Below are 17,579 nucleotides of genomic sequence, written 5' to 3'. Positions count from 1 at the left end.
AAAGTTAATCTTTAATCAGAGATTAGTTCATCATGTGGCCATTCTGTCACTGAGGTTGGTGGCACCATATTTATCTGCAAAGATTAGCACTTGATTATGACATTACTTGAAGAGATCAGCTGTATAATCACCAGTACATGGACCTGTGTGGAAAAATAGGGTCATTTCTCTTGAATAATTTATGTAGTCCATCTTCCATACTGTTGTATACATTATATATACCATGCATGGATTTACCATCTTTCCTCACTCTACAGTTTTAGAGGCTGCTCATTAGCAGAAAGAGAGATAGAGCTCTCCACTGCGTTGATCTAAAAGGAGCTTCCAAAACACCCTCTACTTACCAGGAATATTAAGCATGTGACAAAACTAATAACAGAAAACATCAGTTATTTAGTTATCAAAACAGAGCTGTGGGCAATTCAGTTTGGTTCTATTTTGGAGAAACCTTGGTCTCCTTTTCATTTAAATATACAAACTATGTCCAGGTCCTTCTTGTATACAATGTCAGCACGGGCAACAATCAACCACACTCTCAGATTTTTAACCATTTATCTTAATCATTCGATTACTGATGATACAACATCAGTCCCCTTAAGTCAATTTTTTTAAGGTCTTAAGAAGGCAATTTAAGATGCAAAAAATGAACCAACCCTCATCAAGGCTGAGACCCTATCCAACCAGTCCTTGTGAACAGAGAACTGAGTCTGCCTTCCAGCAACCACTGTCCTCAGCAACAAACGTTATTGATCAAAAACCAATGAAATTAAAACATCATAACATGTAATGTTTAAGCCAATGATTGCTTATTTCCTTACCAAAATTGGAAGAGAATTAAAGTAAAACACTCCCCACTCCCCCCAGGGAATCTCTCCTAGACACCTGACTCTCTTTTCTGGAATGCCTTCCCTGTACTCATCAAAGAATATCAATTCCATCGATGAAACAAAGAAAAGATGATTATTCTTGTTATATGCTTCTATTACAATGATGACTGTGGCACAGAGACATATTTTACATAGTAGAATGGGCTTCTTAATCTTTTGCAAAAATGTGGTTGTTTCCTTCCTGGGAGTGGAGGTCCTGAGAGAGCCAGGAGGGAAAGGGCTACTGACAGTTCTGTTAGCCTGCCAGGAAAAAGCCTGTCTGGCCAGTTTGGGGGACCTGGGACTGAATGGGATATTCTGCAACAAACGGGAATGGCAGCTTCTGTCTCGATAACTTCCTATTTGGCAAGTACAACATGTGTTGATTTATACAGTTGATATTGCAGAAGAGCAGGCAGCAAAATTAAAAAAAAAAAAAAAAAAAAAAGCAGAGCCACAGGCTTCTGTGCTCACAATCATGTCTCATTCATGGTGTCCATGTATATTTTCTAAGGATTTTACCATTAGTGTTCTAGAATTTTAAGATTGAAAACTTCAGGCTCCCATGTGGCTTAGCTAACCAACTCAGAGTGGAATGATGTCTTTTTTTTTTTAATCTTATTTATTTATTTGAGAGAGAGAGAGAGAGAGAGAGAGCATGAGTACAAGGGAGTGTATCCCAAACTGTAAGAAGAAATCAAATTGCCCATAAATTGTATCTCCTAGTTCTCTTTTTGGGATACTAGCATTCCTAGCAAAAGGATTCCTACCTAGGCAGACACGCTCTGCAAGGTGAACTCCAAAACAAGCTATTGTCAGCTGCTATGAATCTTTCATCCAACCATTAGTTGGAATAATCATTCACTCACTCAATTCTCTGAATATCTTTGGGACATCTTTTATGTGGAACAGTTGGGAAAAAGGTAAATTCCCTTGGGGGACTGATTTACCACGTCCGTTTTTCATGTATAGCTTTAAATGTTTCCTCTAGAACTAAATGTGTACTTTCCCATGCTGTGCTCTTGAATGATGAGATCCATCCTCATGCACGCAAAAAAGTACACATGCACGCTTGTGTATATCCATTGTCATTTACCTACATGGATAGGGAGGAATATTGATGGAGAAAATGCCAAACAGGAGTCAATTCTGGAGTTGCTCTTGCTTACAAAATGTATTTTGGGGGGCCGTAGATTTACCTTCCAAGTTATGTTAATGTTAAAATAGATTAGCCCCGCACGCAGCAGCCCTATGCTAGGATAGGAGACACTGGGTGGAGTGGAGAGTGGAGGAATAAGGTCTCCGATGATCAGGGCAGCAGATAGAGGCAAAGCAGCATTTTAAAATATACTCTGGATTACCTACAGAATAAATAAAGCTTATGCAGGCCCAGGAGTTCGTTGTTGACCTTTCTTATATAATTGCATTTTTATCTTTATGTTTCTCTTCAAATGTATTTTTCTTATAAAATATCTCCCCAAATATATGTGTCTTTCATGGAAGAACTTCCATGTTCCATAACCACACAAGCACATGGAAAAAGATCTTCTGGTTGAGGTTTGTTCATTGCGTGAATGATAACCTCCTATATAAGCACCCATGGAGATTTAGGCACCAAATCACTTTTAGCTCACTTCCCAACCCCATGCAGAAATGAACCAGGGAATACAATCGATTACGTAGGTATTCTCTTATTCCAGCCAGGCACTTGACCCTGGGGAGAAGAGATGTGGTTGTTAAAACAACAGATTTTAAGTCGGCCAAGTCAACTAGGAGACATCGTAGAAGAGACTCCTTGGAGGGGAAAAGCCTTGAAACCTCAGCAAGCAGGACTTTGAGAAGCGCTGCCTGTCTCCCCACTCCCAGCCACTTTGGAATTCTCTTTTGAGTAAAGTGGTTCCATTCTGATGGTCAAAAGGCCAGGCCAGAAAAACCTGCTGGAACTGGCTTTGGACAGTGCAGACAATTTCCTGGGGAAAACACCACTTTATTTCTGCTTTCCCTGAATCTGTTAAAAACATGTTTGTTTTGGCATTTTTCTGCCTTAGTGTGATTTTTAGTATTCCACAGTTTGAGAGGATTAGGTTTCACCTTGTGACCAAAATGAGGGCTGGGAGTAAGTTAACTCCACAGCTTAGAATCCTATAATTATGGGTTCAAATAGAAGGAGTAAGGTGAGTCTAGATAAACTTTGTTTTAAGGATTTAATGCAACATACTGAGTATGACTTAAGACATATTATATTTCTGTGTTATATACTTTGGGCATATCACATGATACCTGTGCCTTCAACATATCATATGCCAACATTTTACAAGGGTTGTGTATGAAGGGTTGTGTATAAAAGAACTTGGGAAATGAAGGGAGGTAGGAGTCCAGCCCCCTCACTCTATAGAACAGACACTGCATGAGATGGAATATAAGAAATGATCTCAGAGTCACACAAAAAAATGCTCCATGAGCGTTCAGTTTCTCATGGAGACACTTTTGATTCTAAGCAAAAACTCCTGTTTAAGATACACACATATACAATTATTTAAAATATAATATTGTATGTATGAATTATGGAAGCTGGGATCTGTTTGGTTTTAGAACTGCTGACCAAAAGTAGCTCTGACTTGCTTGCTTACAGCAGCTCTGAAAATAAAATATAAATGTACTGAAAAACAAGTTCTAGATAAGAGCTAGTTCTATCTCCTTGGAGCAGAGGAGAGAGAATCCTGGGCAGTTTTTTAAACAAGAACCCAGTTTCCATTGCTATAAGGGAGATTTCCTTTAGCAAGACAAATAAAGAGTGAAAAGGCTCTGATAGGACAACTGTATCTTTATCAAAGCTAGTAAGTATATTCTCTGAGATAATAATTATATGGGAAAAAAAAACACAACACAGGAGACCTACCTACTCATCTTGTAAAATAACTATTCATCCAGTGTCAAAAACAAGGGCATATTTTTACATACTTGTATTTATTCATTAGGATCTCTATAAACTCAAAAGGCCCCAAAATATTTTCACTGCAATGGTGGAGATATCAGCTTTAAAGTAATAAAAACTGTATGGAATCCTAACATAAAGGGATAGTAAAATGTCACCCTTTATTCTTCTTTGTTGGACAAGGTTTATTACTATTATTTGAAGTTTCATACCTGTAATCATCTCATTATCACAAACATTCTTAGAAAGGGAGGAGAAAGTATAAGAAGTTAGGCACATTGCCAAGAAGTCTGTTCATGGCAATATTTCACTGTGTCCATAAAAGGTGGGAAAAGACTAAAAGCCAATGCTTGAGAGAGCAAAGGACAACTTCTTTGTGACCAGGTAGTGGAGACAGTGTAGAGATGACCAAGATTTTCAGGGGAAACAAGCTTTGTCAATAAATTATGCTGAACTATAGAATTTCAGAAACCTAATCTATTTACCTCCCTATGCAGTTGGTGCCTGAAGATCACAAGATTCATATTAATAACAAATTATTATAAATGGTAGGAAATTGTTGGGAATAGATACCACTGGGGAGAAAAAAAGAAAGATGATTCATCAGTTTCCTAGGAGATACCTTTTTATAAAAAAAAAAAAAGTTTTAATTTATTTGTTTAAGAGAAAGGGGGGGGGAAGTAAACAGGAGGAAGGGCAGGGGGAGAAGCAGATGCCCTGCTCGGCAGGGAGCCTGATGACTACGAGGGCGACCCTAGCATCATGACCTGAGCTGAAGGCAGACACTTAACTGACTGAGCCACCCAGACCCCCTAACAGATATTTTTGTTCTTCCATGTTTCCTCACCAAAACCAAAGGCAATGTGGGAAAGAAGTGTAGGTATTCAGGAGAGGTAAACAGAGGCAAAGTTATTTTTGTTACCTGCTGGTTGAATTTCCCTTATAAAAACAATATGTCTGGATAGAATTTACAGTCCTGGATCTTTCATATTCTTAGAACAAAAAAAAAGTTTATTTTAAACCTTTATGAGTTTTTTAGCCAGATGAGTTTGAGCTTTCCTAGATACAGAGATAAGGACAGAGGGAGATGCTACACTCACAGGGCTGAAGTGGTAGGATGGAGGAGTGTGGGTGGGGTGTCACACAGAAGAGAGAAGTTGTATAACTAAATCATAGTGATTTAACTTTTATCTGAGGCTGGAGAGTTAGATCATGACTTAGGATTCTACACTAGGGTTTTGAAACCTTTTTGAGATAGATGAAGATAATGTACACGTTACTAGAAATACTTCAGTGGTGGCTTCCCAAATCTCTCTGTAAACAGAGAAATCACCATGTAGCCTTTGGGTTTCAAACCACCTCTGTCATCTCCTCTGATCCTCCATGTTTAAAGATGATTTGCTACTAGAAAACCTAATTGTTACTTCTAAGTTTGCTGTCACTACAAATGCTTTTCTGTGAAGAATTAATGACATAATGCCATTCAAATATACTGAAGGTCAGGAGGCTGGCATTTTGAAATCTAAAAGCAATTCAACTGTGGATGATTCATTCTTTTCATTGAAAGCAGTCTCCTCTTACAGTTTCTAGTGCTTCGTGCTTTTCTTAGTGGCAACATTAAAGTCATTATAGAAGTTTGAGTTAGATGAATGCAGCTGGTTTTATGTATTTTTCTGTTCACTCAGTCTTCCATTCAAATATGTAATGGACACTCAGACTATGTCAGGTGCTTTGCTTGCGTTGAGAACAGAACACAGCAGGAGAAAGACCTTGTCCCTGCCCTTCTAGAGATTTAAGTCTAGCAGGTGACTTAAATAGTGAGATAAATAGTAAAATATCAAGAAAACCACAGTGTTAAGGGAACATGAAGTGTGAGCTTGACACTTAGATGTAGGTAAGGGAAATGATGTGAGGAAATATTTATCCCAAAAGAAGACTTTATAATGAAAGAAGGTTAACTAACTATAGGAAAGAAAATGCACAGAAAGTGAAGACCTTCTGTTCTTAGATTAGAGTAGAACACATAGAGAATTTAGTGTATGGATTGTACCTTAAGTGATATATACTGAAGGATTTTAATGGGGAGGGAGAGAAATGATCAAATTCCCATTTGAAAAAAGTCAATGTGGATTTCTGATATATTTTAGATTTGGAGATAAGAAATCAGTGTGAGAAGCAGTGTAGACCAAAGGTTAAACCAAAGACACTGGGGGTAGATTGCCTATATTTAAGGATTTATTTATTTATTTGAAAGAAAGGGGGGGATGGAGAGGGACAGAGGGAGAGGGAGAAAAGCAAACTCCAGGCTAAGCATGCAGCTCACACATGATTCTGAAATCATGACCTGAGCCAAAATAAGAGTCTCATACTTAGCCAACTGAGCCACCCAGAAGCCTCAACACTGCCTATATTTAAATCCCAGTTCTACCACTTGATAGAAGTGTAACCCTTGGGGAAGTTCTCTCCATATCCCATTTTTTTCTTCAGTAATAAAAATAGTATTTTATACAGCTCTTATAAGGATTCGGAATTAATGTACACAAAAGTGCTTAGAACAGTGCCTGGCATAGTGAATGTTGTATAAGAATTAGCTCTTAGGAGAATTTTGCTGCGATGTATGGAAGACATTAGGAGAATCTGGGTTAAGAGAGTACAATGAAGCTAGAGGGAAGAAAATGGCTTTGAGAAACATTTGAGAAGTAACATCTCTGCGACTTGGTAACTGATTGGATATAAAGGACTAGAGAGAAGTAGGCAGCTGGGATAAACCCCAGATTTCTGGTTTGAATGCCTGGTGAATGGCGTGTCTTTATTCATGCAATAGGCAATATGGGAAGAAAGGCCATTTTGGAGAGAGATGAGGAATTTAGTTTTGGACAGTGACTTGGCGATGTCTTAGTCCTTCTACTTGGTAAACTCCAATAGGCAATTGGATATAATATTCAAAAACATAAGGAAAAGAAGCTTGGCAGAAGATATAGATTTAAGGGGTCCTTAACATATTAATGATAATTGAAGCCACGGAGCAGATGAGATCATCCTAGAGAGTGAATCAAATGAGGAGAAGGCCAAAGATAACACCCTGAAGAACATTTGAGAAGAGGGTGGAATTATAAAGCTGACAACAGAAACCAAGGATGAAAAAATAAAGGAGAGGTTCCAGCTTCTGGCCATGATGGAGTAACTGGACTGCATTAATCCTCCCATTATAAACAACCATAAAACCAGACAAAATATATGAAATTACTGTTTTTCAATGTTGGATCATGTAGTGCAGTTCTGTAATCCCAGAAGAAGGGAAACGATGAGGTGAGCACGATGATTGCTCAGCTTTCTGCGTAGTGGCATTTTCTGCAGTGTGGTGCAGGACAGAAGCCTCCCCAGAAAACAATGGGCTGGCTGATTTGAAGAGAGAGATGGAATTCAGGGCTACTGTTGTACAGCTGGAATTTTTGGAGCACAGCATTGGACAGGAAGATCTATGCAGGGAAGGAGCTCCTAAAATCTGCATAGGGATCCCACTGAGGATTTGCTGAACACTAAACTGTATGTGTGTGCAACGATATTCCATGAGCCTTGGCAAAGAACAACTCCTGAGTAAAGACAAGTTATTGTGGAACTATGAGCTAGGCAGTGATCGGAGCTTGGGCAAGGCTGAGAAACCTTAATTTCCTACCATCTAGGGTGAAGAAATCTTGTTGAACAGCATTAACATTCAGTAGATTTGAGTCTACACACAGGAGAAGGACATAGCTAGATATACCTTAACAAAGTCTGAAAACACATCTTAAAATTATCAAACCAATATGAAAATAAACTCCTCACCAGAACAAAACTCAACAAAGAGGGAACAAAATCCAAATGCTCAAGAACTTGATATCCGTATGTCCACTTTACATTAATGATAAAAATGTTTCCAAATTTGCCCCAGTTTATAAACTAACAGATCCAAGAAGTTCAAGAAACTCAAGGTCAGGTAATAAAAAAGAAAGCCATGGCAAGGGCCATCATAATAGAAGTAAGTAGGCCTGCAAAAGAGCAGATAAATGTGACCCTAAGGAAAATAAAAATCAATAACTATGGACTCAGAAATAAGACAATGGAATTAGAAAGACCTTTAAAAGAACAATTATACACATACTAAAGAAGCTAAAAGAAAATATGAAGACAATGAAGAAAAAAACTAAGGTCTCTATAGCAAAATTAAGATTATAAAAAAAGAAACATGGAAATTATAGAAGTATAAAATATAATACTGGAATGAAAAAAAACTCAATATATTGTTTAGCTGGTTAGACACTGCAAAATTAAAGATCGGTGTCCTTGATTCCTCAAAAAAATGAAACATAAAATTATCATGTGATCTGGCATTCCACTTTTAGGCATTTACCCAAAAGAAATGAAAGTAGGGAGTCAGATATTTGTACACTCATGTTCATAGAAGCATTCATTATTCATGGTAGCCAAAGAGTGGAAGCAACCCAAGTATCTATTGATGGGTAAATGGATAAACAAAAGATGGCATATAAACCCAATTAGTATTGTTCAGCCTTAACAAGTACAGAAATTCCAGGATGACTGGGTGGCTCAGGGGTTGAGCATCTGCCTTCGGTTCAGGGCATGATCCCGGGATCCTGGGATCAAGTCCTGCATCAGGCTTCCTATAGAGAACCTACCTTTCCCTCTGCCTGTGTCTCTGCCTCTCTCTGTGTCTCTCATGAATAAATAAATATTTATTCATTAATCCCGGGACCCCAGGATCATGCCCTGAGCCAAAGGCAGACACTCAACCACTGAGCCACCCAGGTGCCCTTATATGATTCCACTTATATGAGGTATCTAGACTACTCAAATCGGTAGGGACAGAAAGCAGAATGATGGTTGCCAAAGGCTAGGGGAGGAAGCAATGAGGAGTTCATATGGAATGGATACAGACTTTGAGTTGAGGATGTTCCAAAGATGGATGGTGGTAATGGTTGCAAAACAATGTAAATGTACTTCATGCCATAGGAGTTTACACTTAGACATGGCTAAAATGGTAAGTTTTATGTTACATATATATATTTTTAATGTTCTAAGTGAGTAGTCTCTGGGTAGTCAGATTGTGATTTTTTCTTTTTCTCTTCTTTATTTTGTAAATATTAGATGATGGAAATATAAGGGAAAAACTGAAAAAAAAAAGAGACAAAATAAAACAGAAGAACTATGATTTTTATAATACTCCCTAATATATAGAGTAGGATTTACACCCAGTACATATGGATGTAAATGTCAGAAAAAGATTAACACTAAAGGATAATATGTAGAGTTGGAGTAAACGTGATAGAATGAGTGACTTGATTTTAAGATTCCAGAGGTACAGCAAAGTATTGCTTTGTTTTTGTGTTTTGTTTAGCTTTTGCATAATAAAAGTTCTATGACTTAAAAAGAATCCATAAATGTGAGAGCAATAAAATTTATCCAAAATGAAGCAGAAAGAGAGGGGGGAAAAAGAGGTAAAAACCTGCCCTGGTTTATGGCTCAATGACCTATGGGACTCAAACAATCATGTGTCTGTGTAATCGGAGCACCAGAAAAAGGAGCTTAGTATCTTTAGAGACAAAAATGAAAATTTTTCTAAATTTGCTGAAATATATAAACTAACAGATTCAGGAAGCTCAGTAAAACCCAGGAAAAGTAAATGGAAAACAAATCATGGCAAGACACAACATAAGCTGCTAAAAAAAAAAAAAAAAAAAAAAAAAGTGAGAAATAAAACCTTGAAAGTATGGGACAAGGGTTCATTATACACAGGAGGCAAGAAAGTCTGTTGACTTCTTAGCAGAAGTACTGAAACCTAGGAGACCAACACTGTCATCTTTGAAGAGTTAGAGGAACAATAAGAACACAAAAATCTGTTGGCCTGGAGTCCTATATTTTGTAAAATAACATTCTTTAACATAAAGACTTTCTAGAAAGGAAAGGCGATAGAATTCATTGCCAGCCAAACTGCATCACAAGAAATGTTAAGTGAAGTTCATTAGGTTGAAGGAAAGTGATAACCTATGGAAACATGTCTACACAAGGCATGAGGAGTGACAGAGGAAGCCTCATGTGTTAATGCACAATTTCCAGTTTTTCTTCACCTCCTCGGTGACCATGATGTTCCAGATAATTGAGGCTTTGTAAACACTATTCTTTGAGAGAAGTTAGCCTCTCCCCCAGCCAGATAACTTTTGTCTGGTTAAGTCCTAGTCATCCTGTGATCAATTCAACAGTGACTTTATCTACGAAGTCTCTCCCTATATTCCAAGCTGTATTTCGGTTCCCTGCTGTAAGGTCTACATTTTATTCTCTTCTTATTTATTTCAGTTTATAATTATACCACTTTACAAAGATATTTAATATTATTATTATCATTTCAGGTGGCTCTGTCTTCTTCCACTAGAAAACATGTTCCATGAAGATGGGAAGCATTTGGCTTTGGTTCATTGTTTTATATCCATGGGTTATATAGTTGATATTTAGTAAATATTTGTTGAATGAATTCATGAATGAAAACTGAGAGTTGATAGGAAGAATATATTCAAGTCTAAAGGATCAGAGTTAATAGAGTTGTTTCGGGAGAAACTCTTCAGAATACTGTGATGAACAGGAGTCTTTTAAGAAGGTGGAAATTATTAGAATGTTAAGAAGGTCAGAGCACTGGGAGACTAATGTTGAACAAGCTACCTGTGTGAATGAATATTCCAGTTTCATAGGATCATGAAGGCTCAGGGAATGGAAAAGCAAGACTACAGAGTTAATGCATGAAGTAACAAGTGAATAGATAGAAAATGTCATGAAGAGGCAATAGAGCATCCTCTAGGTGACTGGCTGTGTCCTGAAGAAATAATGATTTATATAGGGGAAAAGAAGTGGCCTTGAGGTCTTAGGAGAATGGTAAGCCTGATTCAGACCCTATGGTGTTGCAGAGTGTGTAGTTAAGAGCCTCTACTCAAAAGAGCTGCAAGCACATGATGACTTGCCCTGTAGGGCACACGGCCCAGTGTATAGGCCTCAGGGTGAGTGAGCATCATGACCACTAGGCTGGAAAGGGTCAGACTAGCCTGTGAGCTGAAAAAGGCTATGGAGATTGAGTTTGACATTGGGAAAAAAGGTCAGATCTTACTCCATTCCTGCTTGTTCAAAATATTTTCAGCTTAGGGTTAGGCAACTTCTTTAAAGCAAATTCCATGTATGAAAAGCTTCAGCTCTAATCCTAATGGAAAGTCCTTCTGGAACTTTATGGACCTAAAGGGATTTATCAGTCTTGTGAGTGATAAGATCCTTCTGTTTAATATATAAATCGCCTCTGCTGCAGATAAAATGGGAAAATGAGCCTCCTCATCTGTTAAAGGGCCCGTTCAAGTTTGCATTATGGATATTGCTCGACCAGTGGGAATCTGTGTAGAACACTGAATCCAGAAGCATTATGACGCATAAACCACTCAGCATCCAGAAACATTATGATGCATAAACCATCAGGAGATGGTTAAATACCACTGCCTGCACTGGAGCAGAAAAGGTAGAAAACTGATTAATTTTTTTTTTTTTTTTTTTTTATTGGTGTTCAATTTACTAACATACAGAATAACACCCAGTGCCCGTCACCCATTCACTCCCACCCCCCGCCCTCCTTCCCTTCTACCACCCCTAGTTCGTTTCCCAGAGTTAGCAGTCTTTACGTTCTGTCTCCCTTTCTGATATTTCCCACACATTTCTTCTCCCTTCCCTTATTTTCCCTTTCACTATTATTTATATTCCCCAAATGAATGAGAACATATAATGTTTGTCCTTCTCCGACTGACTTACTTCACTCAGCATAATACCCTCCAGTTCCATCCACGTTGAAGCAAATGGTGGGTATTTGTCATTTCTAATAGCTGAGTAATATTCCATTGTATACATAAACCACATCTTCTTTATCCATTCATCTTTCGTTGGACACCGAGGCTCCTTCCACAGTTTGGCTATAGTGGCCATTGCTGCTAGAAACATCGGGGTGCAGGTGTCCCGGCGTTTCATTGCATTTGTATCTTTGGGGTAAATCCCCAGCAGTGCAATTGCTGGGTCGTAGGGCAGGTATATTTTTAACTGTTTGAGGAACCTCCACACAGTTTTCCAGAGTGGCTGCACCAGTTCACATTCCCACCAACAGTGTAAGAGGGTTCCCTTTTCTCCGCATCCTCTCCAACATTTGTTGTTTCCTGCCTTGTTAATTTTCCCCATTCTCACTGGTGTGAGGTGGTATCTCATTGTAGTTTTGATTTGTATTTCCCTGATGGCAAGTGATGCAGAGCATTTTCTCATATGCATGTTGGCCATGTCTATGTCTTCCTCTGTGAGATTTCTGTTCATGTCTTTTGCCCATTTCATGATTAATTTTTGGAAAGGTATCATCTGGATAAGGCATTTGGCTAGCCTGTACTAAAAGTTGAGATTTCACCATAAAACCCCGTTTAAGTCTTTCAGTTTTTGTGATAACAATACAAGTGATCTGAAGGAGGACTGTACAATGCACCCCTTCTGACATCTGTTGTCTTGTATTCCCATGTAAAACTGCATCCCTAATTATAGACATACTTTGGATTACAGACACTAAATCTTGTAGGAATCACTCTTAAAATGTCAATTCCCACAGGAAGGACTCTACATTCAATCTATCTTCAATTAACAACTGAACATGGGTTGATTTCATGGCCTTTAGGGAAAAGGGTGGGACCATGAGATCAGTTGTAAAGAATGACAGGTAGAGATTTCTGTTAAGATGTATAGGATGTTGAAGTGTCTGGCCTTGAACATGGGAGCAGCAGGTGCCCTAAGACAGGAAAATGTGCCACCAAATATTGTAATAAAGGGACTAGATTGTGAAAGAGATTGGGAGGGAAACAGTGACAAACAAAAACCTCAATTTCACTTTTATTCAGCCAGTTAGCAAATATCACTGGGCACTTTCTACATACTGGGGGATAAAATACTGAGCAAAGCAGGCAGCAATCTGTGTCCTCATGACGCATGGATCCTAGTGGGAGGAGGTAAATAATACACGAGACAAATAAGTAAATTTATTTACTTATTTACAAATAAGTAAATTTAAACCACATTTAAGTTCAAGATTTGTACTATGGAAAAAGATCAATAAGGGGATAAGGTTTGCAAGTGTAGGGATTTGGGGTAAAATTCTAAACAGGCATCTCAGGAAAAGCCTCATTGAGAAGGGGCACTTAAATAATGATTTGAAGGAAATGAGAGAATGAGCCACGCAGATACCTTAAAGAGATTTCCAAGCTGAAGAAACAGCAAATGCAGAGGCCCTGAGGCATGAGTATACCTGGCATATTCAAGGAAGAACCAGGAGACTAGTGTCACTGCTGTGAATGAACAAGAATAAGAAGAGATGAGAGAGAGGAGCAGCTCCCAATAGGACTTTGGCTTTTATTCAGTGATATGAGAAGGCACCAGAAGTTTTCCGCTGAAAAGTAATATGATCTCATACATTTTTCAAAGATGTTCTTGGCTGTTGTATTTAGGAAAAAACTATAGGGGCAAAGCGGGGAGATTTGGAAGAGAGGGGTTTCTTGCAGAAAACAGAAAGATTATGTGGATGCCACAGTGCTTGCTGTGGAGGTGTTAAGAAACAGTCACAGTTGGTGTACAATTTGTAGTCAAAGCCAATAAGATTTGCTATTAGATGCAATATATAGGAGGAAGAGAAGAGTCAAGGATGATCCCAAGATATTTGGCTGAGCAACTAGACGGAGAAGAATTGTCATTTATTAGGGTAGGAAAGATGTTGGCTAGCACATAGAACGTCCAGTGTTGGCTAGAACACTGGACGTTCTTAGTTTGAGATTTCTATTCTGTGCCCTAGGGGAGATTTCAGGTAGGTAGTTGGAAGTACAAGTCCAGATTCCCAGGGAAAAGTCTTGGCTGGGATATAAATTTAAGCAACAGCAACATTTCTGCGGGAGTTTTAGATGAAAAGAGGTCCCAAAACTGGACCCTTAAACATGCCTATATTTAGAAGCTGAGAAGATGAAGAGGAATAAGCAAAGACACTGGGAAATCCTAGAAAAATAGGAGAAGAGCTAGGTGAATATAATGTTCTGAAAACCCAGGAGAAGGAAGTGGTCAACTGGGGCAAAATAATTGTCCACAGCTTGTAGAACAGATGTCGCTGGTGATTATGCTATGAGTAGCTTTGGTAGAATTAGAAAGGTAAAATCCTGCATGGAGTAATTGTAAAGAAGAATGGGAAACAAGGAATTTAAGGAAGAATATAGGCAACAGCTGGATGCCAGTCTTCAACCCGAGTCAGTGTAGGAGCATCATTAGTCCTGAGCTAGCTGCCATTCTCTTTGACTTAGGGCAGTTGGTTATCAAGCCAAAAGCATGGATTTGACCTCAAGAGGTCTTCCAACGTTCTCATTGGAATGCTCTTTCTATTTAATATCAAGGGTTGCCTGGTTCTCTTCACTTTAATGAAGTGTCACAAACCAGAAAGGAAAAGAATGCACTCACAGAGTCATGAATCTAAAAAATCCCTGTTCTAAATATCAGAATATCAAACTAGAATTAGAAAATCATCTGGTTATTGACTGGAATAATTGTATAATTAACACTTTTTCCCCCCTCAGTCACCATCATTAATGGCAGAACCACATTGCTGTTATTTCCATACATCTGATCTATTTGGCCCCCCAGGGGTACCCCCGGTGGCCCAGCGGTTTAGCGCTGCCTTCAGCTTGGGGCCTGATCCTGGAGACCTGGGATCGAGTCTCACGTCAGGCTCCCTGCATGGAGCCTGCTGCTTCCTCTGTCTGTGTCTCTGCCTTTCTCTCTCTCTGTGTCTCTCATGAATAAATAAATAAAATCTTTAAAAAAATAAAAATAAAAATAAAAAATTATTTGGCCCCCCATTGTGATTTGTGTGGTGACCATTTTACTTTATAGGCATTGTGCACTCATGCCATAGAGAAGCTGTTGCTAGCATTCATAGTTTTCAAAGTTTGACTTATATGCTTTACTCACCCTTACGGTTTGTTACCCACCTGCCCTACAACTGAAGCAGCCTCGTGATCCTCGTTCATTGCTGAAACGTGAACCTTCAGAGTATTACAAATGGAGATTGGTTGTGAGATTTCATGGGACTCTCAGACACACAGATTGGGGTGAAGTGAAGGCTGCATCCATCTGAGGAATGTATTTCTCATTCGGTAATATTTGACCCCAGATGAAATAAAATGTGGCTTCATCTCCAATGTAAATATTGGTCAGTTCCTATCCCATTAAGTGTTCCTGAAGACAAAGATTCTGGTCTATCAATCATAATAATACTCCCATTAGCTCTTAAGCAACATGTTTGAATAGGAAACTGCCTCTCCCTATCTCTCTCTCTCTCTTTGCCTGTTGATGATTTAGAGACAGTAAGACCTCCAGGCTTATCTTGAAAATATTTACTCAGCTTCTTTCAGTGATCATTTTAGAGCTTGCTCATGAAAGTGCATGTTTCTCTAAAGCAAAAGGTGATAGAAGATGAGGAGTGCAAAAACGCCTCTGTCTGGCCTAATATTTTGGTGGAAGGTGACAGAGGAGATTAGAAAACCAACATTGAGGAAATGTTTCTGATTATCTGCTCAGTTCAGAGACACTGAGAAAAAAGGTATAAATCTCCATCTGGTTTCATTTTATCTTCTCCTCTTCAGTCCAGATCTACCTACACTTCAGGCTTTTTTGTTTTCCTCTTCCTTTTGTTTTGTCTACTTATTCCCTTATGTTTCCGACTTATGCTTATCCTTTGAGAAGCTAACGTGAACATAGGAGTTTTAAAAAATAATGTATAAAGATAAGAGTCCATGAGTATGAAAGTCATGTTCCTTCTTTGCACCGGGGTGAACAAAAGAAGTAGATGGTTGTCGTTTAAAAGGACAATTTCAGGGATTATATCATGGGGAGGATCATGTTAGTCCTATTAGAAATGATACTTCTCATGAATTAACAGTTTTCAATATTTTATAGAAAGGATGAAAAAATTGATTATAATTAAATTATTATCATTATGTATCAAAACCTTACTTTCTCCCAGGCATGATGTTAAAGTCTATGCATGGTCATCTGATTATCAGTTCAAAAATCTATCTTGCCTATAGCATGACTCTCATCTCTTAAAGAAGACAATGAGCCCAGAGAAGCCAACATATTTCTGTAGAAGACTTGTGAGCCCTCTCTGAATGGCAGGCGTCTCATTTGCTGTCTGCATGCATCAAGGATCATCGTGAAACCACCGAGTCAGCTTAGCATGCAAAAGTGACCTGCCTACCACTTGTCAGGAAGGATTTTCAAATTGAAGAACAACGTTCTGAAGATTGTTGATGCAGATCTAGGACTTTGAAGTGGAATCCCCACCACACAGAAACATATTTTTTCTAACCCTTGGACATGGGGTTCCTCTTTTTATTTGAAATCCTATTCTTAAAAAAAAAAAAAAAAAGAAATCATATTCTTGATTGTGAAAAAGGATATGAATTTGGACACTTTAGTCTTGAAGCCTAACATAAACATTTGCTGTTAAAACATGGGAGGTAACATACTTGAACATGTGTGCTAATCTTTATTTTCTCCTGCTATGTTTCTAATCTCATTTATCTCTTTTGTAAGGTAAGTAGCCTGTGTATGTAACTGGATTTTTATTTCAGCATCGTAGGCTTTTTCAAGACTTTGAAAACTCTGAAGCTATTATATTTAAAGTACTTATAGATAAGAGATCTTAGGTTATCTGACAATTCCTTGAGAAAGGGAGAGTTAATGGTATTGTCATTTTGCTTATGATTTGTTGAAAGACAGAAGGTAAATGATATCCCACATGATAAGAGCTCATTGGTGGGAATGACAATATTAAAGCTTAAGGCTCCTGAATTCTAAATCACTTTGCCATGCAGCCATAATATTCCGAACCAAGCCAAATCAAGTAAAAGATCTGAAAAATATATATTTATGGAACAGTGCAAAGACAATGTATGTAGGTATGGGCTAAGCACTTGGAATTTTTAACAATAACATCAGAAAGATTTTGGGGGGGGGAGGAAAATAGCATTGAATTCAATGTTTGGAAAAAAAACTATAAGGCAGGTGTTGAAAAATTAAAAGATATCATAGGGAACTGGTTAATCTTTACTTTTTACTTTACATTTTTCACTGATCCAAAATGGCAATCTTGAGTTCTAGGCTCATTATCTTAAATATTTGGTGACTTCAGCATGCTTTACTGGGACACGTTCAATAGCAGGTGATAGATTTATTTTTTTTAAGATTTTATTTATTTATTCATGAGCAACACACAGAGGGAGAGAGAGAGAGAGAGGCAGAGACACAGGCAGAGGGAGAAGCAGGCTCCATGCAGGGAGCCTGACGTGAGACTCGATCCCAGGTCTCCAGGATCACACCCTGGGCTGAAGGCAGCACTAAACTGCTGAGCCACCCAGGATGCCCAGGTGATAGATTTTAAAAAAGAAAGAAAGAAGAAGAAACAAACAAACAAACAAACAAAGAAAACCCAGTATTTCCCATTCTTAAGAGTTACCTTGCCTGGACGAATGAATGAATGGTATTACCAGCTGATATTCAGTGCATGGCTGAGATAGTGTTCTGGTCAAACCACATTGCTTGGTAGGGAACTCCTTTTTTCCTGATACAATTGGAATGAGTTCAAAGAACTGGAATAACCAGGGAAGAAGAGCAGGCAACCAATTTATGAATGA

General features: G+C 38.4%; 1 long non-coding RNA gene across 1 annotated transcript; it reads left to right on the top strand.

Annotated features, from left to right (window-relative positions):
* The first annotated feature begins 8,980 nt into the window (after positions 1-8,980).
* LOC144286754 (uncharacterized) lies at positions 8,981-16,368 on the top strand. Its single transcript, XR_013354706.1, has 2 exons — positions 8,981-11,347; positions 15,972-16,368. It is a non-coding gene; the product is annotated as an uncharacterized LOC144286754 (long non-coding RNA).
* The last annotated feature ends 1,211 nt before the right edge of the window (positions 16,369-17,579 follow it).

Source organism: Canis aureus, chromosome 16, assembly GCF_053574225.1.
Source record: "Canis aureus isolate CA01 chromosome 16, VMU_Caureus_v.1.0, whole genome shotgun sequence".
In the NCBI taxonomy this organism is placed as follows: Eukaryota; Metazoa; Chordata; class Mammalia; order Carnivora; family Canidae; genus Canis; species Canis aureus.
The sequence above is the reverse complement of the archived record's forward strand: the minus strand, read 5'-3'. Positions and strand labels throughout refer to the sequence as shown.